The 24,449-nt window shown below is 32.4% G+C and overlaps 1 long non-coding RNA gene across 2 annotated transcripts in view; it reads left to right on the top strand.

The window, feature by feature from the left end:
* LOC142326810 (uncharacterized) overlaps positions 1 to 24,449 on the top strand; it is a 311,674-nt gene that overhangs the window by 272,152 nt on the left and 15,073 nt on the right. The window contains exon 5 of one of the 2 annotated variants that reach the window (XR_012756867.1): positions 14,727 to 15,104. The exons of the other annotated variant lie outside the window; for it this stretch is intronic. This is a non-coding gene — a long non-coding RNA (uncharacterized LOC142326810). Of the gene's footprint in view, positions 1 to 14,726; positions 15,105 to 24,449 lie in introns of those variants that run through there. 2 annotated transcript variants of the gene reach the window in all.

The following is a 24,449-nucleotide window of genomic DNA, read 5'->3' as shown; positions in this document are numbered from 1 at the left end:
AGAACCCTAACCAAAATGGTGGCCATTTTGGTTAGAGTTATCCTAATTCGAAGCTTTTAAAAGTCAAAATTTTTGTTTTTTATACCCTTCAAAATGGTATGTCACAACCCTGTCCATTCCATTTAAAAACGTTTGATTAATTCAACCCATGTGAGGCTTGGGAGGTTTGATGGTCTCATACGAAAAATAGGTCATTTTAATGTAGAGCATTTGCTATTTTTTTTCTTAATTGTTAAAAACTTATTTAAGGGTTGTCGTGCTCTGTTTTAATACTCAGTGTGTGTAAGGTGTTATTAGCTCACTAAAAAACCAAAAAAATAAGTTTAAAAATACATACATAAAAAGATAAATGTAAAAGGGTAAAAAGAATTAAAAAGTAAAAATAACCGATGAAAAAAAACAACAAGAAAAATAAATATCGATAATGAGTGTTGCAGTAAACGAACTGCGTCCAAAGAAAACTTGACTAAGTGAACAGAAACACGCTAATTAAAACTTGTACAGCAGTGAACAGAACACACGGTACGAAAAGAGTGAATGAGTGTAGTTTTAGAAACTAAAACTAGGACTGAATACAAAGTGTATAACAAACATAACAAATTGCAACTTTTACTTGGCAGCCACTTCTTCCAATCTCTTTTACTACACTCCCCCTTTCTGGTTCTTTAACCTTCCTCGCCACCGCATCGACTCCACTTCTAATCCCAAGAAATCAACCATCTTACCGAACAGGAAAACATTGAACTTTTATAAATCCTTCTTTCTTGTCAATACTAGAGCAAATAAATAGACGCTAAAAAAACGCACGCACATATTCGTGCGCATAAAATAGAAAGATCAAATACGTATAAAAGATTTGAAAGAGGAATAAAGAGAAAGAAAGAAATTTTATAGTCTTTGATTTATTTCCTTTATATTCTTAAATTTAATATATATTACGTATAATAATTTCATTTATTTTCCTTTTTAATAAACTCTTAATTCATATATTTTTGGTTTAAAGAGACAAAGCAAAAGTATATTTTTCTCATTCGAGTTATTATACTTTTTTTCGTCATTGTCTATTTGACATCTTGAATTGTTCTTTATCGTAACTTTCCTGTTTCATAGAAAATATTCTACTCTAGGGAAATGCCGCTAAATTTTATACCAAACAACATTGAACTCGCCCAACTATTAAAATTCATACTAAAATATTTTTTCAGTGTGCTGTTAAATAAAGATTTGCCTTCTGTCTCTCTATCGCCATAGAATTTCCGATAACTCCAGTTCATTTTTTGTTAGTACTATTGCAACATTTAGAAATGTAATGGTTTTTTTAAAGAAAAGACAATTTTTTAAAAATAATATCTGTAATCTATTTTTTTTTTTTCAATGAAAAATTTTTAAAATGACCATTTAACGCCGAAAATTGAATTTATGTTTTATTTTCTTCTAAGATGCTATTTTATTATACCTTCTTTCTAAAAAAAAAGAAGCATGGTGGGTTGGTTTGTTTGCTCATATTTTTATTTTGAAAACCAACGCGTTCACTCTATACGGTAAATAGAAGGGACATGAGGCTATTTGCAAGATGTTGCTTATCTTTTTTTAACAGTTCATTACTGTTTTTACCCACGATGGAACGGAGACGGCATATACGTTTGGGGTAAGAGGTTGTGTGTCTATTTGTAACCATTTTCCACAAAAATTACTGGACCAATTTCGATGCGATCTTTGCATTACATAAGTATCATCTGAGAGCAGGGTTTTAGACTAGTTTTACGGTTATAAGCTGCCTGGGGGGCGCTGCAATAGATATGTTACTTCAAAATCTTAATGGGTTTTATACAAATTTTTAATTTTATCACTTGTGGTTAAACAAAAGGGTTGTTTTGAATGGTTTAAATTAAAACAGAATTACTTACAGTTTATGTTTTTTATTTTTCAAATTTGTCGTTTCAAACATTTTTTTACATAATTAATAAATTTCAATATGTGCGCCCTTAGTCGCTCGACAAATGTCCAAACGATACTCAACTTCTCTCCAAACATTGGTTAACATTTCTTCGTTAATGGTTGTCATTGCTTCATTAATCCTGTGTTTTAAGTGGTTAAGGTCGCGAATTTTTTGCGTATAAAAACGCTTTTGATGTACCCCCACAAGAAAAAATCGCAAGATGTCAGGTCTGGACTCCTTGGAGGCCAAAGTATGGGTCCTTGCCGGCCTATCCATCGATCTCCAAATTTTTCGTTCAAAGCATCCGTGACCAATGCATTGAAGTGCGGGGGGAGCACCATCTTGTTGGAAATGAAGTTGATGAATGTTTTCGAGTTCATCCGGCTGAGGAAAGCAATAATTGGTTAACATGTCAAGATACGCAACTCCATTAATTGTTTTTTCAGCAAAGAAGAAAGGTCCTATTACACGATTTTTTATCACACCACACCAAACATTAACTTTAGGCGAATCGCGTTGTTTCTCAATAATTCGTATGGGTTTTCAGAGCCCCATTTTCGTGAATTGTGTCTGTTAACACATCCATTCACGTGGAATGTAGCTTCGTCTGTAAAAATTATATCATCTAAAAATGATTCGTTTTCACTTATTCTGTCCAACATTTCAACAGCGAAATTGTAACGTTTCACACCATCATCAGGTTTCAATTCCTGCAGTATCTGGATTTTGTAAGCGTTTAATTTCAGTTTTTATGTAAAACTTTGTGAACTGTTGATTTTGGAATACCTAATTCGACGCTTCGACGGGGGATGGACTTCCTAGGACTTCTAATTGCCGATTGTCTAATTAGTTAGACCGTTTCGTCTGGTACACTTGGTCTGTCGGTTGATTTCTGTTTCTTAACCGATCCAGTTACTTCGAATTGTTTGAACCAACGTTTTATGTTATTTTTGTGTGGTGGATCTCTTCCAAATTCACGTCGAAACGCACGTTGAACTAAAATTACGGATTTTAATTCAGCCATCAATAAAACACACTTTGTTTTGTCTTTATCCGAGAACCGGAACTCACCAAATTCACCGCAACAACAATACAAGAACTGACATTGTGATTACAACTGCTGATAAACAAACTTTTGGGTTGGAGGCTTTCAGGGATACCAATATAACATCTAGAAATTTCCCTACAATCTTCCTATGAATTACGAAACCGCACCATTCTTATATGATAACCCTGTATTTAAATAAAAGCGATATTACACCTATAATAGATTTTCTGAATCTTTGGAGATAAAAAAAGGAAAGCATTTAGATTAGAGCTGTGTTAGAAAATCAAAAGCCAACAAACAGCTAAAAATGTTCAGGATTCTGAAGCTTTTTGTTGTAAAAGGTTTTGTTGTTTTTAGTACGCTAAATTTATGGACGTTATTTAGTTACAATTGGCAAAAATATTTAATAAAATCATGTGTAATGAAACAAACCATGTAAAATTTTCACTTGCTGTGAAATAATAAAACCTTTTTTTTTAATTTTTATAAAAATGTTTGAAGATTTCCAAAAACCGGCCCCATGGATATTATTACATGTTGATGTATAGTTCTTATAGCAGTTTCTATTCAAATATAAAACAATCTGACCGCTTGGTGTGATGTGCTGGAACAAAAAGGATTTAAGGTGAGTAAAAAAAAAAAAACAGTGAATAATGTACAAATTTCTCGAGTTCAGCTCACAACAATAGCCAACCCCCTCACATTGAATGTACTGTGACTATAATAAATAACCTTAACATAAAATATCAAAAGGAGTAAAATATCAAAATAGTAACAACAGATTGTTTGAAATGTTGATCTTTATCCAAACAAAGATCACCATTTCAAACAGTCTGTTGTTATTATCTTAACTTCCATGTTACTCCACAGTAACCTGGGATTTAAGATTATCTATTTGAGTTAAGGGAAATACATAAATAAACGAACAGTGAGATCAGTTATTTTCTATGAACTGAAATATCAGGCGATATGAAAATCTGATGAACAAAAATCGCATTCAAAGTAGATGCATCTGTTGAGATAAGCCGGAGCAGTTAACAGGTCGAATAAGATCAGAAATGAATACATTCATGGATTTTTTAAAGTCACACTAACACTCTTTAAATCAACAGAAACCCTCTGCGCTGGTATTAATTAATGTCCTGGTTCTCTCTCAAAAGACGTGATTCTTCTGCATTATAACCCCATTCCGCTCAGAAGTCACGGGAAGCTATTCAAGAGCAGGATCGACAGCTTGCCACATCCACCTTATAGACACGATTTCGAACCATCAGATTTTTTTGTTTGGTTTTCTAAGAGTTCTTACGGGACACCAAGTTCAGCAACAATGAAAAGGACTAGAAAGGCTCAGTCAATAAGCTGAACAATTCTTTGCAACCTTTATGAGTAAGCTCACAAAAAGATGAGAAAAGTCTCCCAAATGCACCCAGGGATAATGTTGAAAATTAGCTTTAGTTTCATCGCCATTGAACAAACAATCATTTTTCTGCAATTATTTTTTTTAATTAGTGAATAATCCTCGTAAATACAATTTGCGTTTAAATATTTAGCAAACAATTCAGGCATTGAAACTAGTTTCATGAATAGAATAAAAGAAATAAGATTCTAGTGAAAACATTTTTTAGAATAAAAAAATACCTAATTAAAAAATAAAATTAAAATATGAAAGTACTCACAATATTTAAGTTTGAATTTAAATTTAAGAAAAATTCATAACAAATCTATAATATTCACCTACAAGTCATATATTTTATGAATTCTCACTTTTAATAAATTATTATGGACTGATAATTCTATATACGGACTACAGATTCCAATTTCGAGAGGCAATATACCAATTATAACATTCGGAATGAAAGACTGAAATGCTATAACGTGAAAATTCCACTCGGCATTAATTTCACACCGTATAATTGGCTACTAGGCCTAGCCTCTTCAGAGGAGGTTTATAAAATATTAACAAGTTTTATTTTTATTAGATTTATTTCCCTAATAATGCAATATTTTTTTTATTATATTTACATAGTTTTTATTTGAATGTTAGAGCAATATCAAACTTCACTTTCATTTTTACGTATGCTAAAATTTGTGCAGAATTATCGGTATTTATAATTGTTAAAAAATCTGAAACTACTACGCCAAGGAATAAATGTTTTTTTTTTGTTTTTTTTTTTTACGGTCTTCTCACACATTTTTACAATTATCCGTCTACACCTACACGAGTGGGACCTAATAGAAAATGAATGGGTAGTGAATCTTTATATATTACAACGGTATTAATCGTATTATTTTTCACAATAATTGACTACGTCACTGTTTACTATGCTATTTATTTTATGAACAAAAACATAAAACTTGAACTTGAGACAACTTAATGCGACATAAATAATTAGATTTTCATGTTGAGTACTGTTTTTTTTTTAACTTCATTCTTTTACTATGTGTTGACGCGATTCGGATAAGTTATTAACTTATTTATAAGTAAATAAGTTAGTACAAAAAGGGAATACAATAAGTTTTGGCAATGGAGTGGTTTCGAAACGTGTCAACATATAATAAAAGAATGAAGCTAAGAAAGGTAAGCAGTACTCATCGTAGAAATTATAGTGATCTTAGCAGAAAAGATTATAGTAATTATTATCATAAATTGTATTTGTACGATTGACAACTGTTGATTTATTTAATGTTAAAAAGAAACAAAAACTGTAAGTACAAAGAAACAAAATACTTATAATACAGGCACGTGTGGTCTCAAACCCAATGGAAGTATTGGACTCTACCCTGTGAGTCCAATCACTAAAAACCTCTCCTATCTACAACATGGGATGCCTGACCGTCTTATTATCTTAGCATCCTAAAAGTCTTGTGTCACTTAACGCTCACATTGCAGGCCCTATGTTTTTTATCGCGGGAGTCTCCCGCAATAAAAAGCATAAGCGATAAAAGCATAAGGGTTCTTAGAGTTGATAAAAAGCATAGGTAGCACTTCTTACGTCATTTTCAACAACATCGTGGACATCGTGTGCCAACATCCAATCGGTCCACAGCATAATCCCCCTGATGTTATCTGGGAAAAGCACGAAGAATTCCTTTCAGCATGCTTCCCTATGATTTAGAAAGCGACCGCACATGAACATAGTTTATTCAGCGGTATCTCCTCCCCGCAATAATCGCATTCCGCTGAGGGTCTCAACGTCCGCGCGCACAGGTATGCTTTGAAATACCCGTGACTGGTAAGGAACTGGGTTGACTTGTTTCCCAATTCCCTCTGCTTACGGTTCAGCGACCTATAGAGGTCCGGGATCAGCCTATAATATAAGCTTCTATCAAAAATGCAAAGGTAGCAGCACAGAAACTATCAATGATCATATTTTCTTAATTTTTTTCAAATTTTTGCTGAAAGTGTCAATTTAATCGGTTGCTGCAACAATCATAGTTACTATTATTACTCTTACTACAATCACTCCTGTTGGAAAGTGTGGAGCGAAACATCTCAAACTAACAGAGCAGACACCCGGACTTCTCTTTATCTCTTTTTTAAGTTTAGCCTCCGAAACCACCGTAAGGTATTATTTCAGAGGATGAATGAGAATGAATGCATGAATGTAAATTAAATGTAGTCTTGTAGGCTCAGGTCGACCATTCCTGAGATTTGTGATTAATTGAAACCCAGCCACCAAAGAACACCGGTATCCACGATCTAGTATTCAAATCCGTTTAAAAATAACTGCCTGTACTAGGATTTGAACCTTAGAACTCTCGACTTCGAAATCAGCTGATTTACGATGACGAGTTAACCACTACACCAGCCCGGTTGGTTACCCGGGCTTCTTAGAACAATCAAAAAGATATCTTTTGATACCTAAACAAAAGCATCAGGATTTTGTTTAACTCCAACCTTTCTTTAATTCATAAGTTGAGCATGAGTTTCTCAATTTTATTTTCAGTATGTGATAATTGTTTTAACACTGGTATTATTTTTTTTTTTGAAAATGTATTTTGTAGTATTGAGTACTTAAAATACGTGAAGAAAATGTTTCTTCAATGATTTCCCAGACATCAATGTTCCAGATCGCATCGCTGTACGAAACTTACACAATAATTTTCGACTAACCGGATTTATCAAAGACGCACCCGAAGATCATCTATCCTGATAGAAGAAAAGTTGGAAGATATTTTTGATTGCATAGTTCCTAGTCCAAAAAAAATTTATCAGAAAATTGGAACAATATGAAGATATCTCAATTAATAGAACGCACAGAGCAGATGTTCCGCAGTAGCGGAACACCTTGGCATAAAATCATTAGGGAAGATACAATAAATGAAAAATTGAAGCGTACAAATACAGACAAATGATTGGAATATTACGAATAACTAATCGCTTATATGGGTTTATAATTTACATCGTTATGAAGATCGCCAATTCCTTGCAGCTATGAAAACTTCTATCTTCTAGACATCAGGAAAAGGACTGTAATTCAAGCTAAGATTAAATATCCATTTGAGAAAAAGAAATATCTCGCTAACACTTTAAAATAATGGATGATGTACCATCATCACTAACTGCTGCATCGTGCCACTGATCATTAGCTGTGAGAATAATAATTTTAATAAAAAGAAAAAAATTTGTTCAATAAAATGAAAAATAAAAGTTATAAGGTATAAATAAATAATTTGATGATATGGCAATCAAATTATTTCTAGTCATCTCAGAAAGATTTACGATCGTATTCTCTTTTATATCGATGGGTTCAAAATATTCCCCAATACCTGAGTAGTATGGGAAGAATTAGTTTTTAATTGCTCGTCAAACCTTCACATCAGTTGAATCAGCAACATCATTTACTGCCGATGATATTATGATGTTATTATCTTTACAGTCGATAATTTTAATCATCGATTACAATAACTTCACACCGTTTATCATTATAGGAGTAATATCATTATTTCTCTTGTTGTACAAGTCACTCTTGTATCAACTGGCTCCATTAATTGATTATAATGAAGTTAGTAGATATTGTTTTATAATAAAATTTATTGTTATTTAATTAACTAAATACAAAATTTCAAAATCTGGATAAAACAATTACATTAATGATTTTTATGTTTTAAATTTCGAAATATTCAAACTGATAAGATAAAACTGGTAAATTTTCACTAATTTCTTCTTTTTTTTTGTAAATAAAATGAATATATAAAAGAAAATAGGTTTGAAATCAGTTGGTATTGTAATTGAAGAGCAATATCAAACTAATAACAACGTAATCTGTAGGTTTTGGTGGTTTAAACAATACTACTAAGCTTTTTTAAGTTATAAGACTGACGATATCTTAAATTTTTTTAGAATTATAAAGGTTATTTAAATTTATAGATTACGTTAAAATCCAATTTCTTCGTTTTAGTTTTTGATTGTACTTTTTAACTGTAGGTGGTAACCTATTTAAATATGAAAAATTTGACAACAACGTTGCTCAATTTTTTCGATTTATGCGTTGAAATTAAAATAAAACAATCCTAAATATATAAAAATGTATTTATCGATATAAAAAATATTAATATATTGTCGCCAAATGGCTTCGACGGGACGTGGCACTTTATAACCTTGCAGTATCCCTGAGAATGGCTGTTTTTGTCGTCGATTAGCTTTGACGGCTCGTAATTTAAAACCTTGTGGTAGCCCTGAAAAAGGCGGTTTTTTGCTTTAGCTCTGAGAAGAACTGTTAGGTCCAGAAGCTGCTCCGACGAAGTCCACTTGGCTGTAGTCGGGGAGTTGCGGCTCGTCCATTGAAGTCAGATCGGGCTTCCCCTGAGCGGCAGTTGGGTCTCCTCTACAGCGTGGCAGTGGTGACCCCCAGAGCCCCGCACGTCGGGTCGGCATCGATCGTCGTTCGCTGGTGCGGTCAAGGCGGTTCTCCCCGAGCGATCCCACGCTGAGCCGGCTCCTGCTGCTGAGTCCGCCGACCAGGGCGTTTGAAGCCCGGCAGGCTGGAGCGGGAAGGTCCGCGTCCCGTCAATAATTTGACGTATTCTAACGCTCTATTTCCTAGAATATTACTTTGAGTATAATTAACATTCCTCGTTTGACATACGAACCAAGAATAGGACTCGAGTTTGCGTATCCAGTCACTCTTCAACGTCTATCGCCTGGTAACTGTAGTAAATCAAAAAATGCGTGATATCCGCAATTTTAATTATAAAAATTATTTTATTATTTTAAAAAGTAGAAATTTATAAAAATTGATTTTATATTATGATTTATTTTACCTGCTTATAAATTTTGCCCAACCTTAACAATGACTCATTTGTAGAAAATTAATGTTATAAAATCCCTTTAAATTATATCATTGCTGCACTCATTATGCGAGATTAAGTCACTGAAAGATAAAAATAACAAACCTTTCAAAAAAGAGGCATTAAAATCTACCATTGCTGCTTCATCACCAATCGTCCCTTTCCTCTTTCTTTTTGCCTTTTAAATTCTGCTGGTAATTATTTAAATAATTAGCGTTAAGCCATATTTTTTCCTCCAAAATTATAGCCTGTTCACAGTACATAATTTAAATTAAACTGAAACTTCAACATTTCAACAGATTAATTTTTAAATTCTAAATTTTTAACCTCGTACTTTCAAATATTATTACCCATTTTGTAACGTTGTTTTTCTATTTTAAATTCGATTAAAAATTAACTTAGAATTTTATTTTGTTATAAGTAGGAATTTAATTCACATTTACAGAATGTTAATGAAGTATGGCAACCCTTAATTAACTTTCCAAGAGTTAAACAAAGAAAGATGAAATTTAGCAAATGCTCTAACCTAGAAACTATCTAAAATATATCGGTGTGGAATAACCATATCCCAATCAATGTTAATCTCAGCTATATCCTGAAATGGTTGTCTTTAATATTTTTTACTAGTTTCAAAAATGGCCTATAGTAGACCCCGTCGAGTAGTCTTGCACCGAAAAATAAATTGTTTTTAAGACAGGAATATTTGATAAAGTTTACTATGTTAACTGTAATGTGGATAAATTTCGAAACAAGCAGTAAAAATCATTAAATTGCCTAAATTTTGATAGGCTTATCGTAGCCTACAGTGTCTTTGGTTAGATTATTGTTCGGTGGACTTTAAAATGGTGTGTCACAATCCTATTTTTTTTCCATTTAAAATTTTTAATTGTTCCCATGGAAGCTCCTGGTTGCCTGGGATGTAGTTTTATACCAAATATTTTAGATAGTTTCTAGGTAAAAAGGAAAGTAGATAGGTAAGTAGTTTTAGGTTTCTACGTACCTCCTAAATTTTAACTTTATTTGTTTAACTGTTATAAGTTTTAAGGATTCCCACACTTTATTAAACATTCTAAGTATATAAAATTCGTTTTGTCATAAACCAATTACATTTTTACTTTCCCGTCTATATAGCAGCCTCAGCGAAGCTATATACCTATAAAGAAGGGAAAATATGATGATTGGTTAAAATCGGATATATCCGGTTTTCACCAAATCTTGACGAACCCCTAAGGACCCCAGAAAATCGAAAAAGTCATCGAAATTTCCGCGACAAAATGTGTGTACGTACGCGTATGGATGTGGGCGTGTAAATCGCCTTATATCTCCAGAACTACTTGACTGATATTTTCAGCAAACTTGGCTAATATTTCTATAGTAAGGGCATTGATGCTATTAAATTTTTGAATTCAAAATATCAGGGTTGGGGGATACAGGGGAGAATACGAAATCATCTCCAGATATTGCATAATTAAGGTATATATATGTTTTTATAATTTTTAAATACGTATTAATATTAATTTTTTAAATTCATAACTTTACAAACAAATTTTAACGACTGTTGTACAACTTGTCACAACTGTTACAAAAAAGTTGTTAAAAACAAATTTTGTAAAAAAATTTTTTTTTATAAATTTCATTTATTATATTTCAGATTATATATTTCATTTATAATCAGTTACATAATAACAAAATTAAAACAATGGAATGTAATTTTCTTTTAATATTTGCAGACCAGAATAGCAGCCTAAACAATAATAATTTTATCTAAAATGCATTTGTTATCATTTATCCATAATGTTTGCTTTTGCGTAGTTTCACCATTATCTGGTCAGAATTTTAGAAATTCAACCCAATAAATTTAACAATTTAACTTATTTTCCTACCTCTTTTTCTTTATTATCCAAACTACTTGTTGCATAAATAGTTGTTAAATATCTAAACAAAATATGCATATCTGTTAACAAAAATAACAGTAAAATTTTATTTAATTTGCATTAAACGTTTAAATGGTTGGATGTATCAAAAACTCAAAAACATAGAAGAAAATTAGTGTGTATTCGGTTCAGTTACATTACAAAGTTTATCGATTGCTTTTCAATAATTTGATTTTGGTTTTTTCTCTATTGTTTTAAATTCTATTCCTTTTAGATTTTTTTTTTGAAAGTGTTAAACAACTTGTCTGCTGTAAAGAGTCCAGGTAATTGAAAGCATACTAGAAAAATCGTTTATAACATGTACTCCTATTTTAAAAATTTTGTACATTCTATTTACGACATTTTTAAAATATCTAAACTGAATATTCTTTGTAATTATGTAGTGTATAGGATTTTTTTCTGAAGCAGAAAGTGATGAAATGGCTGGTACTGTCTGGGCTACCCCAACTTTTAAATTCTAGAAAAAAATTAAAAATGAGAAAATGGGTTATAGATTTGTATGATTTTAATTTTTATCATTTAACCAACGTATCGTCGGACAAGAAAGATTCATTTTAAGCAAAAACTTTTTCATTTTTATTCGCCTCGCGCTTTAATCATCTTTTAATTTTACTTTTATCTAAACACAAGCCCGTAAAATTTAAATACTTCATATAACAAATAAAATAATCGTAATTATTTTGGATCTAGACAGTATTTATTAAAATTATAAAATGTATTTAACATCAACCAAATATACATACATAAATCAATTAAATTAATAACTGAATTGTACTCTTAGTATGTAATTTTGTTGAATGCTTAAGGAGAAATTTTGGACGATTTTGGAAGGGAGAAATTGCATGACTAATTTTTAACGATTTTATTATATTCAGTTATCGTGCTTGAAGGACAAAATTGATATTTTATCGTATTTTAATATGCAATTTATCCTTTTTTGAAGTTTTAATAAAAATGCTTATTTTTACAAAGTATTTAGGTTAACGTATAAAACATTTTTTTTTTAATACGTTTAATGTATTCCGTGATTTCAAATTGATTATAAAAAGAGATTAAGTACGATTTAAATGTTATCCGATTTCGAATTGGTCACCATGTGAGAGATTCATTAGCTTAATTACAAATGAAGCAAGCAGAGGCAAAATTAAAAATTGTAATCTATATAGTTAAAAAAAAAACTCCGGGAAATATATAATTTTTCTAATATTTTTCTCCTCGCGCAAATAAAATTTTAAATTATGTGCAAATTACTTTATCATTTCTGAAGTTATTTTTTCCCTGTGATATAGTTATAGTGTACAACGTATATCAAAAAAATGAACCGTTTCAAAACTATACACCTGTGCATTCTGAATCATCAGTCAAATTTGTACCATTTGAAAGTGCGTGTCCTAAAGTTTCAAATACCGGCACCCAGATTACAATACTAGCGCTCAAACGTTAGCTAATCTCAGTCGTAAACAATATAGCGACTATGCAACAGAAGATGTTTTATGTTCTACAATTTAGCTAGACAAAGTCCGTAAAAAAATAACGGTTCAGTATTCGTTACGACAACACATCAGGATCGATCCATCATCGGAGAAGAACATTCCTCGTTGGTATAAATATTTTGAACAATTCAAATTCTTTTACTTAAACTTATAAACACGGGATCTTTGTATAAGAGAAAGAGTCCAGGGCAGACACGAACTTCAGAGAAAGATATACGAATTCAAGAGGATTTTCAGCGAATTCCGAAAAAGTTCACTCGTCACGTTAGCCAAGAACTTGCGATCTTAATATAATTGTTTAGCGTGTGTTAAGACAACGCTTCCTTTTTAGACTGTTTTTACAAAAGGAAACAAGATTTCTGTGATATGCTCTTAATATGGAAGATTAAGGTTCATACCACGGTTAACTTTTAGTAATGAAGCAACATTTCAGGATAAGAGGATGACAAGGTTAACAATTTTTTTTTAATTTTCTTGTTATCCTTAGATTTTGGATTAACCAATTTTTATGAGATTTTGTACGGTGACTTTTGAATATGAATGAAAATTTGAGTTTGAGCTAACTTTCCTCCTAAGTAGTACTCTGAAAAGAACGTAGACCTCAACAGCCAGAGTTTCATAACTTATCCGGTGAAGGCGCATTCTCTGCCGACTTGTTTTATTTTGTTCTAATACAAGTATATTAATTGAAAGCTTTAGGCGCGATAACTAACTTCTATCGTATTGGCGTATTGTCTATCTGTACAATTGTCCGTTAGGCCTTCTTGTGTTTGGTTCACGTTAAAAAGTTTTAATCACTTCGTCCCTCCTCGCATTCAACTGAATTTTAATATAATATTTACAAAATCTCGGTAATGAAGATAACATGACTCTGATTTTAAAGTAAATAGCTAATTTTCTTCATAATGGGATAGACATTTTAAAAGTTAAAAACAAAAAGAGTTTTGAAATTTAAAAATAAAGGAGTTACATGAATTAAATAGCTAATGATAAAAAATATCCTTGTCTTCCGTTCCAAACAATTGTACGGTGTGCAACAACATATAAAGAATGTTAGCGGTAACAGTTGAGAGTAAAGTGCATCATTAGAGTATTCAGTATTCCATTTTGGGACATTGTTCTTTTATGGAGTTGAGTAAAAGAAGCTGTTCGATGTGAACAAGGACTAACTGACAATATTCGTTGATAAAATTATATAATACCTTCCTTTTGTAAATATTAAATCCTCATATACAGTTAATTATTGATTTTGTAATTGTGTCTCATCTCATAATCACTTGTTAATTTTTGCTACTTATTCAAAGTTGTAGTAAAATCAGAATCGTATTTGTGACATATAGTTTACTTTTTTTGTACATAATAAGTTACTTAAGAGTAAATAAATTGCATTTTTAAGAATTTTAATGTGTGCCATTTTTCAATATCTTTTGTTCGACCAATAACACGCGAGACTATACAATAATATAATTAATAATTATAATGGATAAAATAATAATAACAATTATAATACAGTATAGTATTAGGGTTTAGTACTAATAGCGTTAGTAAATTTGGTTCTGTAAGGAAATGAAAATGATAAGAATAAAAAACAAAAAATTAATCTAAAAATATATGAAATTAAGTAATTGGGGTTTAAACTTTATAAGAGATATGTAAAGGTTTAAATTGTTGCAGATTATATAAAGAAGTAAGAAGTGCGTTGAACAAATCAACAGATTTATGGAAAAAAAACCCTTCATAAAAAAAATTTGACGAAAAATTCCCTCTGTTTGGAGGATTAGGGATGATCTAAACTTAGACGGATTATACGTTTGTTTCTCTCATAAAAAATTTATGAATTACATAAATTTTACTATTTTCAGTTAACTATGAACACGTGTATGCTCAAATAAAAAAATAAATAAATGATGACCTTGTCAGTGTTTTTTAAAGATTACGGTGAAATAAGTTTAATTTTATTTTATTGACGTTTATATTTATTTCTCATATTCAAACTTTACGAGGGTTTTTTTTTATAACAGATTGAAGAAGAAAAAGAAAAACTCAGTCACAAAGAGGAAAATTTGAAGGTGAAGGGAAGATAAAAAAGCCAGTTGTAAAGAAGCAACAGGTCAAATACATACGGTAAAAGAGAGGCTACGGGGAGAGGAAAAAAATCCAGTCAAAGTGACAGAATGGAGCGAGATAGACGATGGATGGTCAGTGCGCTAAAAAAAGGAGAAAAAAAACATTGAAGCCAAGTTAGAAAAGATGGCGTCAACACCACGAACCGTACCGACCGACCCTTCCACGATTTACACTTTTCACTTTAGTACACAGCAACAGCCAGTTACAGACACCATCTCAGCAAGCAAACGTTCTATGTACACTACTGTAACATTTCACTGCAGTAATAAATCAGATCTTTCCTTAACAGCCTTACCTTATGTACTTATTTATACTATGTTCAGTTTAAACAAAAAAAAAAAAAAAAACTTTAAAACAATCCAAATATAAAATTTTAAATTGTTGCTGTTCGTATTAAAAAATAATTTCTAATTTATTTCTTGTAGTAGACCAGAAGATTTATTTACATATTATTTCTACTTTCTTTCCTTCATGATTTACTGGTAGTTTATTTTTAACCTATCTTTCTGGTTCTATATAATATTTAACTTTCAACATCGGTAATATATATAATAATATATTAAAAACTAATAAAATCGTTGTTTTAATGGGCTGTAATAAAAAATATCAAATATATAAACAAGAAGAAAATTATTTTTTTAGCTTTATTTTAATGAATTAGTAAATTCTAAAACTGTAAAAATCCTACACCTTAGGATTTTTTTTCTTTTGAACCGTCTATGGGTTTCAAAACAACTTTAGTTAGCATTTTTCTCCTTTTCTGTTAGTACTCTATTTATTCTTTGACTAACTTCGTATCTATTTTTGGTTAAATTTTCTTCCCCATTTTCCTCTTGATCTTTCCTGAAAATTCTTAAAATTTTTAATTTTATTTCTACAAGTATGTAGGTTAATTTTTTTTTCTTTTATATTTAATTCCTTTAGATCTTTTTCGATTTCTTGAACCTAATTTTTTTTTTCTCGATTAATCAAGAAAAATATTAATGTATATGATGATATATATATATATATATATATATATATATATATATATATATATATATATGTATGATTGTTCTTTTAAATGGAAAAGAACATACAAACATTTTTATATAGAAAAAATCGGGCTACGAAAAACCTAACCAAGTGGCGGCCATCTGATATTTTTGACTCCTACTTTCAAAAGTGGCTTACAATAAACCCTAATGTCTTATATCTCAAAATACATAAACGTTTCTTAAGAAAACGTAAAATTTGTGAACGGTTGTCACAAACTTTCTTAGATTATACCTTTTTTTTCACCCTACCAACCGTTGATACCGGCCGTATCAACAACAAAGCAAAGCACAGCCCAGGGGGTTGTCTACTCAAACGGCCCTCCCCGTCTGCCGGCCATAAGTCTAGTCCGAAAGTTCAGCCCGCCGGTTAGATCTTTTCATTGCCTGCCTCTACCCCTAGTGCTGGGTATCCAAGCCCGACTATGTCGTTCCTGGACTCCAGAAGCCGAAACTCAGTCTTGACGCCAATGCTTCTAGTGAGAGCACTCTTTGCAGGACACTGACGGACACCCTTTGCAGACCGAGTCCCGGTCTTTTTCACGAAGGTATGAGAGAGTCCCAGTTCCTCATCACTGCCACACATCCTTGCAAGCACAGACGAACGACAGCTCCGCAGGGTGCTGTCCCTCAACCCCTCGCCACCCCATCATCCCTGGCTTTGTGCTGCAGTATCCATGTCACAAAGTCAGTTACCGCACGAAACCTCTGCCCCTGATAACATACAGTCTATGATTGTGTCGACTGTAAGGGGCTCAGTCACCAACTCACAGGAGCGACGTTCAGTAGCCCACGTCCGGCAAGAGCTCTCCGCAAGAAAGCCAAAAGGGGTCGTCAGCTCTCCTGGTATGTAAGTACACCCGAAACACGCCGTGGCCAGATAAAAATTGGGTCAACCAGATGACTTCACCAAAGCTGCGGTTAACCCAAAGCTCGACCTGTCGGATCAGATGATGTGTCCGTCGTCTTTTACCTGTGAAATTACTTTTTTTTGCCAATGAAATTCCGAAAAATTACATAAAAATTGAATTCACATTATTAATAAAAAAAATTTATTTTAATAAAAAAATAAAATTTTAATATCGAACAAAATAATAATAACTGGAGTGTAGATTATCAGATATGTTACGTAATTTATAAAAAAAATATTTTGAAATATTATTCCGTATTTTTATAGAATCATTAAAACATAAATATAAACGTAATTTAATTTACCTGTTTAATTTATCTTAGTTTCTTAAATGTTATTATAAAGGAAAAGTATGTCTATTAATTAGAATTTCACGCCTTTTACTTTTATTTTTCCATTTTTCAATGTTTCGAGATATCGTGACAACTAAAATAAAAATCTCTAAAAATTATTACGGGAATAAATTTGTTCATTTAGTTATGTACTTTGGCCAATTTGTAGTTAAATAACTCTGGACTACTTATGATAACTTTTTGAAAATTACTAAATTTATTCTTACGTTGGAATAATTTTATTATTAAATTTTGGATCCAATCGGACTACGGTTGAGTGCAATGGATAATGATGGTATTAAATTTTTCAAATGTTAATTTATTTTATAAACAATTTTATTCATGAACAAAATTAAAAAAGATAGTCTGAAAATTATTCTTGAAAAAAGTTTAAATTTTTGTAACTTTTAATAAATATACGAGAATTACATTCAGTAGAATTTAGATAAACTTTTAAATATTATGGAAAAAAATTTATAAATAAAATTCATCCTTTTTTTAATAAAATTAATTATTTACAATCTCCTTTTGAACAATGAGTAGATGTGTTGAATATTTATACTTAACTGGAAGGAGAGAAAGCTCAACAGTAATCAACTCCGTTTAATCTGACTGGCATCATGTATCAGCTAACGATGAATGATAATGAAATGAATGTTTTTGTAGCTTGTAGAAAAATACCTACCAGGACTGGAACCCAGAACCTTCGGATGAAAGGCAAAGACGCTATCACTCTATCATGGAGGTTGGCTCGTCCTCTTAACTGTTTTCTTTTTGTCGGATCCTGCCTTGTGAATCCTTCGACCAATCCAGTCATCAATCCGGTTTCTTAATCCGGCGACTTGACGATCCTGTCCCTCAATCCGGAGGACCATGAAACCATGGTAGATTTTAGAGCGAGTATGGACTGTAGATGATGTTGATAATTAAAGAAAACAACTCCTTGTTACCTTTGATGAATTGTTGTGTTTAATTTCTCTTTATACATTATTATACTTGAACATTATCAAGACTTAAACTTAACATATACTTGAACATTATCAACAATATAACTAATCTAAGCGTCTACCCGGACTGAAACGAAACGTGACCGCCCTGGTCGTGATTCTAACATCGAATGCTAGTATGGCTTAACTATCCGGTGAGCACTAACACCCACTAGATCGCAGCACCGGACGGATCGACGTGGAACGGAACAACTGAAAATAAGTCAGTTCTACTTATTAATAATTTTAAAAGAACTATTGTGAGTATTACAATAAATTTATAAGAAAAAAATGTATATTTACTAATTCAAGATAGTATTAAAAGCGTACATATTAAAAACAAATACGTAAAAATCAAAATTAGTAACTTTAAGGGAAATCTGATCCAAAACTTTTCCTCAGATATATTATTTGTTTTAAGAAAAATATCGTTTTTTGTTTTTTATTTTATTTTATTTATTTTTTATTATGTTTGTACAATATTTTAAAAGTCTACAATTTAATTCTCTTAGAAACATACTCTTCAGTTAGACCTTCTTTGCCAAAAAAAATAAAAATAAAAACTGAAACTGTAAAAGAAATTATATGAAAATTTTAATGGAAGCTTAATATCATGAGAAACTTCTAAAAAAACGTTTTTTTTTAATTCCTGTATATTGCCCTACAAAAAACAGTAGATAATATTTAGTGACTTTTTTCTAGCCTTTTTTTTAAAAAAAGGCTTTTTTCTTAAAAAAAAAATCGAAAAGAAGAACTTTGTTGTTCAAACAAAATTATCACAACTAAAAGTAGTTGGAAGAGAAAAAAATACTTTTTTTTTAATTGATAAATATTTTAACCGAAATTTTAATTGCATGGCTCATTTAAGTAGGTGTTGAAGTTTCTCTCAAAGAGCACTCACTATGTCAATGATCTGTGTACAGTCTGGTCCCACAATAATGGTAATGTTGATAATGATTTAGGTTAAAGCCTTTCCATTCGATACCACATACGCACTGTTAAAACCACGTATATGTCATCAAGTCCACCGCATCATTACTCGATACAAGTGCATAATCATATTAGTCGTCATATCGTTTGGCTGCAAATGCTGAACCCCGTAACGCGTATCGATCTAGTGACTAAATGGCCATTATTGTATACATCTAATGCAAATTCACTGTAAAAGCTAAAGTTAGTTATGATATTACTGAACTTTGTCTGAATTTACACACCGCATAAAATGTATCCTTTCGAGAATAATGAATCTAAACATTATTTATCCTTACTCCCTAACAACCTTACTTATTTTCTCACTTATCTTTTTAACAAGAAAGAAAGATCTTGCGTAATTTATTAACCAATAAACACACATTAAAATTAATATACATTTAATTCTTTACCTATATTTAAAGCATTATAGAGCACAAAAGATTTCTAACAAAAACTGATCTACTTGAATGAAAAACTAATTTTGAAAATCCCTTAAAATTTACACTTTAACTCCTTTTAATAACCCTTTAATGAATGATAATTAACCCTTTAATAAATCTTTAACCCTTTTTTTTAATAAGGATTCAAATCTATTTTCACCCTTATTGTGTTTCATTTTTAAAAAAATGTTTCAAAACATATGTTGAAATTTCTTTTTAAAAAAAATTGAAACTATTATTTATTTGTGAGGGTTCATAACTCTGTAATCCCGTAATAATGTATATTAATTAATATGAAAACTAATTAATATCAAAATGTATTTTCTTTTGTTTTTCCTCGCCACCACCACGGAGCCGGACCCGCAGTTAAGCATAAACTCAACTCAGAGGGGTGCCATCGCCACGAACTACCTCGGGGGAATAAAGCCCTGCCCAGGCAGGCGGGGCTCAGTCTTTTTTTGTCATGTCATGCCTCTAATGAGGGGACCCCAGAGGACTCCCCCACTAGGACTACTGTCTTACATTCCCCCCAAAGGGGCTGCAAGGGAGTCCCCGTCTGATCATCAATGTGGAACGCCCAGACGAGGCTTTTTTCCTGTTTAGCCTCCGGGAATCACCGTCAGGTATTATTTCAGAGGATGATATGTATGAGTGTAAGTGAAGTCTTGTACAGTCTCAGATCAACCATTTTCTAAGATGTATGGTTAATTGAAACCCAACCACCAAAGAACACCGGTATCCACGATCTAGTATTCAAATCCGTATAAAAGTAACTGCCTTTATTAGGATTTGAACGTTGGAATTCTCGATTCCTCAATCAGCTGATTTGCGAAGGCGCGTTCACCATTAGACCAACCCGGTAGGTATCCCAGACGAGGCTGTCCCTTGCAAACACCACACCAGAACAGGCACCACCACCTCAAGACACGGGTGAACACCACCTTACAACCTCGAACCCCGGGTGCATGTCCATGCAACTTGCATGAAGGACATCGACTTACAATCCCTCCGCAAGTTGCCGGCCTCTTCACAGATAAAACAATGGCCAGTCCTATCCAGGCCACAACAATATTGAGCTCTATGGCCCGGACTCCAGCGCCGGAAACACAGGTCATCGAAGCTGCGTCTGGTGACCCTACAGGCCACCCACCCAATACGGATCCACCCATTTGACAACAATTTTTCCGCAAGGATGGGCGGCACCGCAACCGTGACGATCTGAGTCGTCCCATAGGCCGGCCGCGTGGACAAGATATCTACTGTCACCGCCTCCCCCATCACTTTGCGAAATTCCGCAATGAAGTCTTCTTTTATAATCAACAAGTCTACATCCTTAATCAGGATGTGGACACTCCGACCGCTCCTCCCCGCCAGAGCTGTGGTGGCGTCCTCCACCTTTGTAGAGATCTTCTGACGCAGCTGCTCTGCAGCGCCACCAGCAGCCCGCACTCGGATATGTAGGTCCTCCCCAGAACCCTTACGCGCGGAGAGAATCCCAGCCCCACCCGATGACACCGAGTGAGGCCGCTGTCACAGGCCAGTGTTTTATAATCCCGTAAAAAGGTTTGTTAATAAATTTTTCCGGTCTTGGTAAAATATTTTTTTATCCTTTTATTATAGAAAATCATTAAAAAAATATTTCAAGTTGAGACATTTTAAATATTAAACTACTGAAAGTTAAATTTAAATAAAAAAATGAAATATTTCATTTCAGGGTAGTTTTATGAAAAATTTGTTCGAAAGTTGTTTAACTTTATTATTTCAAATTGTATATCCGATATCAGTTTTATAAACTAAAGAAAACACAATAGACTTTTCTTTAACTCGCTCCCTTCGAGACTTAGTACTTCCATAATACATTTATTTATTCCCTCCGGCAACTTATAGGCTGATACCTAATTTCAGCAATCCTTCTTCTCTCATTTTTTCTTGTAATAAGAAATAAATCCTGCAGCGTTCAGAAATTCCAAACCTGACTATTATTTGAACCCAGAATCTACCGGATGAAAGGCAGATACCCTGTCTTTTTTTTAATGATTAATTCACTAAATAAGCTTGAAGCTTGTGCATGTGAATATGAAATGGAAATTTTGTAGTGGCTCTGCCTGACCGAGATTCGAACTTGGGACCTCCGGATGAAAGGTCGAAACGCAACCACTTCGCCACGGAAATCGGTTTTTAAATTTTCGGTTCGGAAATAAGAAATTTTCACTCACTCATCCAATTTTTACAAAACTTTTATAGAAAGAGATACCCTTTTGGAAAAGCTGTAACACCTACCCAGATTTTATGGCATTAGATTTAATCATTCCAGGGATATAAACAAAGCAGACACTGTATGTTAGATACGTACACATTGAGAAGAATGTAACAAACCTTCAAGACATATTCTACTGGTGAAAATAAATAAGGAAATTCATATAAACATAGGTTCGGAAACACTTCATTAGCTAGTATCAGCTGACCAAAGAGTTCGCCCTGATTTCTGCGTCTTAAAATAAAGCCAGTAAAATTAAGCCAGTCTGTAATTTTTGCAGCCCAAATTACGGGAAAAATTTAGAGGTTTTATATGAAATTTAACCTGAAAATTAAGAAAAATAGGTCCCAGAACTGTATTATTTAGTAGTTTTTGAGAAATCTGAGGTAAAATATAAAAGATTGGGGGTCGAAAATCACACTATTTTATGTTTAATTTTAAACAAATTCGTTAATTGGTTAAACGGGTAGATTTTAACTAGGTATTAAACGAAACAAAATTTTCAATATTACAAAACAACATAATTAGGTATTTTGTATAAATAACAAATACAAAAAAGAACAATAAAACCAACTTCCAAGCAATTAAATAACTGCTGAAAGTGTTCTCCGCTACAGTCCGCCCAACGAACAGTGCTTTTAGAGGTTTTTTTATTTCAACAGGGTTGTTTTGTATTAGTAGTACCGCATTAAGAATTCTAATAACTAACTCTTTCCTTGTATTATAATTTTGTTCATGTGCTAATCATTTCAAGTGACCTCGCAGATAATAGTAACCAAAGATGTTACGTCAAACGTCCTTGGAGGCCAAGTTATAAGTCCGCAGCGTCCAGTCCACTTGTTTAAAAAAACTCGCATTTTGTCTAATTGTTAGAGAAATTGTGTAGTTGCGCCATCGTGTTTGAAAATCACCTGCCTTCTAATTATCAAAAGAAATCTTCCTTCCGATAGATCTGACAAAGCTATCCAGCTAAAAGTTTAAGTATGAAACACCTGAAACATTCTCATTGACAATAAATGGTCCCAATATTTGGTTGTCTATAATACCGCACCAAACGTTTACGTAGAACCTGTATTGGTATCCGATTTCGACGGCTGTGTGGATTTTCGTTACTCTATTATATCATGTATTTTAATTAAAAATTCCTCTTCAAGTAAATATGTCTTCAACCGTAAACAAAATAGAGTTTACATTATTAGCATTGTCCAGAATCCAGTGAAAAAAATTAAAAGTACACGAAGAACTCTGGATATAATTTTTTTACCTTTTGTAGATTAAAAAAAAAAATATATATAAAATAACTTTTTAAAAATCACTCTTATATTAAATGCACTAAAAAGTAGAAAATAAAAAATATGTAAAAAAGTTTATAAAATACCACTTTTAAATTAAACGCACTAAAAGGTAAAAAATAATTTTAGGACAGTATCTCAGAATGGATTTGACAGATTTATGGTAATATGTAAGATTATGTGAAAGTCATAGCTTCAAATTAAAAATTGTATGTTTTTACCAAATTTTTCTTATGCGTGATGAATAGCCTAAAGAGTGGGGAGCTTATGTCAACAAATCTTTGCAAAGATTTGCCGTTTGAATCGTGAAAATCGGGCGAGCGGTTGCCGCGATATTGCACCACAGTTTACCGTGATGTTGCATCCTCTCTACAGTTTCCGAACGGCGCCCCGGTGGCAATTGAAAATATTATCATCCGACGAGTACCACTGGGAGCGGATAGCATATCGTTGAGGGGGGTAGAAAAAGTTTTTCAGAGCGCTAGGACCGACCGTTTTCGAGATATTTGCGATTTTCGTCCGAAAATTCGGATCCAGTTAAATAGTACTAAATTTTTCTAAAACTTCGGTCGCTACTGTATAGAATTTCTTAACTAAAAGATATAGAATTTCTAAAACTAATAGCGTGTTATCATTTAGCTCTAGTTGGTTGTTATAGTAGGTAAAGCGCTTACGTTTTTGTAAAATTATGTATTTCAAACGTGTGCAAATTTTAGATCCAAACCTACCGAAACAGGCTAGGTTATTTTTTACTAAGAAAATTTTTTTCACTAATAAAATATATATGTAAACGAGGTTGCATAAGTTCAAGGAACATTTTTTCATTTAGCAACTTAGGAGATCTTAGCGACTTGAAAATGGTGCTAAAATGTGTTTTCATCAGAAGCAAACCGGTGTGAAAAATTTCAGAGCGAATGGATAAACTGAAATTCGACTGAAAGGTTCGTACCATGAATCTCACATACATAGTCTAATCTTACATTTATAGTCCAATCTCACATACATAGTCCAAGAGCGACTTAACATAAGAATGGTAATAATAATAATAAAAATAAGATAGAAATGTTAACCTTATTATTAAATATAAGTTATTAATTATAACAATAAAAATGGGGTTCATCTTTTCGAAATATTCACCATACCTTAATTTGTATTAAACCAGGACGTTAAGAAATTCTTCTGATACTGAAGCTTTCGTTCAGTGTCTTGAATTACCTTTTCTTTTTCCCTCACAGGATGTTATTCTTGTCCTTGAGCAACGTATGAAGACGGAAATGATATAGTGGTACGTAAACACCGAAATACCGAACCAAAGAATCTGTGGCCTGGAATTCACCTATTTAGAATTATTTGATGATATTCTTGCCGTGCAGCTCGCCCGTCTCCGTTGCAAA

The sequence above is a fragment of the Lycorma delicatula genome, chromosome 6, assembly GCF_047948215.1.
Source record: "Lycorma delicatula isolate Av1 chromosome 6, ASM4794821v1, whole genome shotgun sequence".
Lineage (NCBI taxonomy): Eukaryota > Metazoa > Arthropoda > Insecta > Hemiptera > Fulgoridae > Lycorma > Lycorma delicatula.
This window is presented reverse-complemented; position numbering and strand designations above follow the sequence as displayed.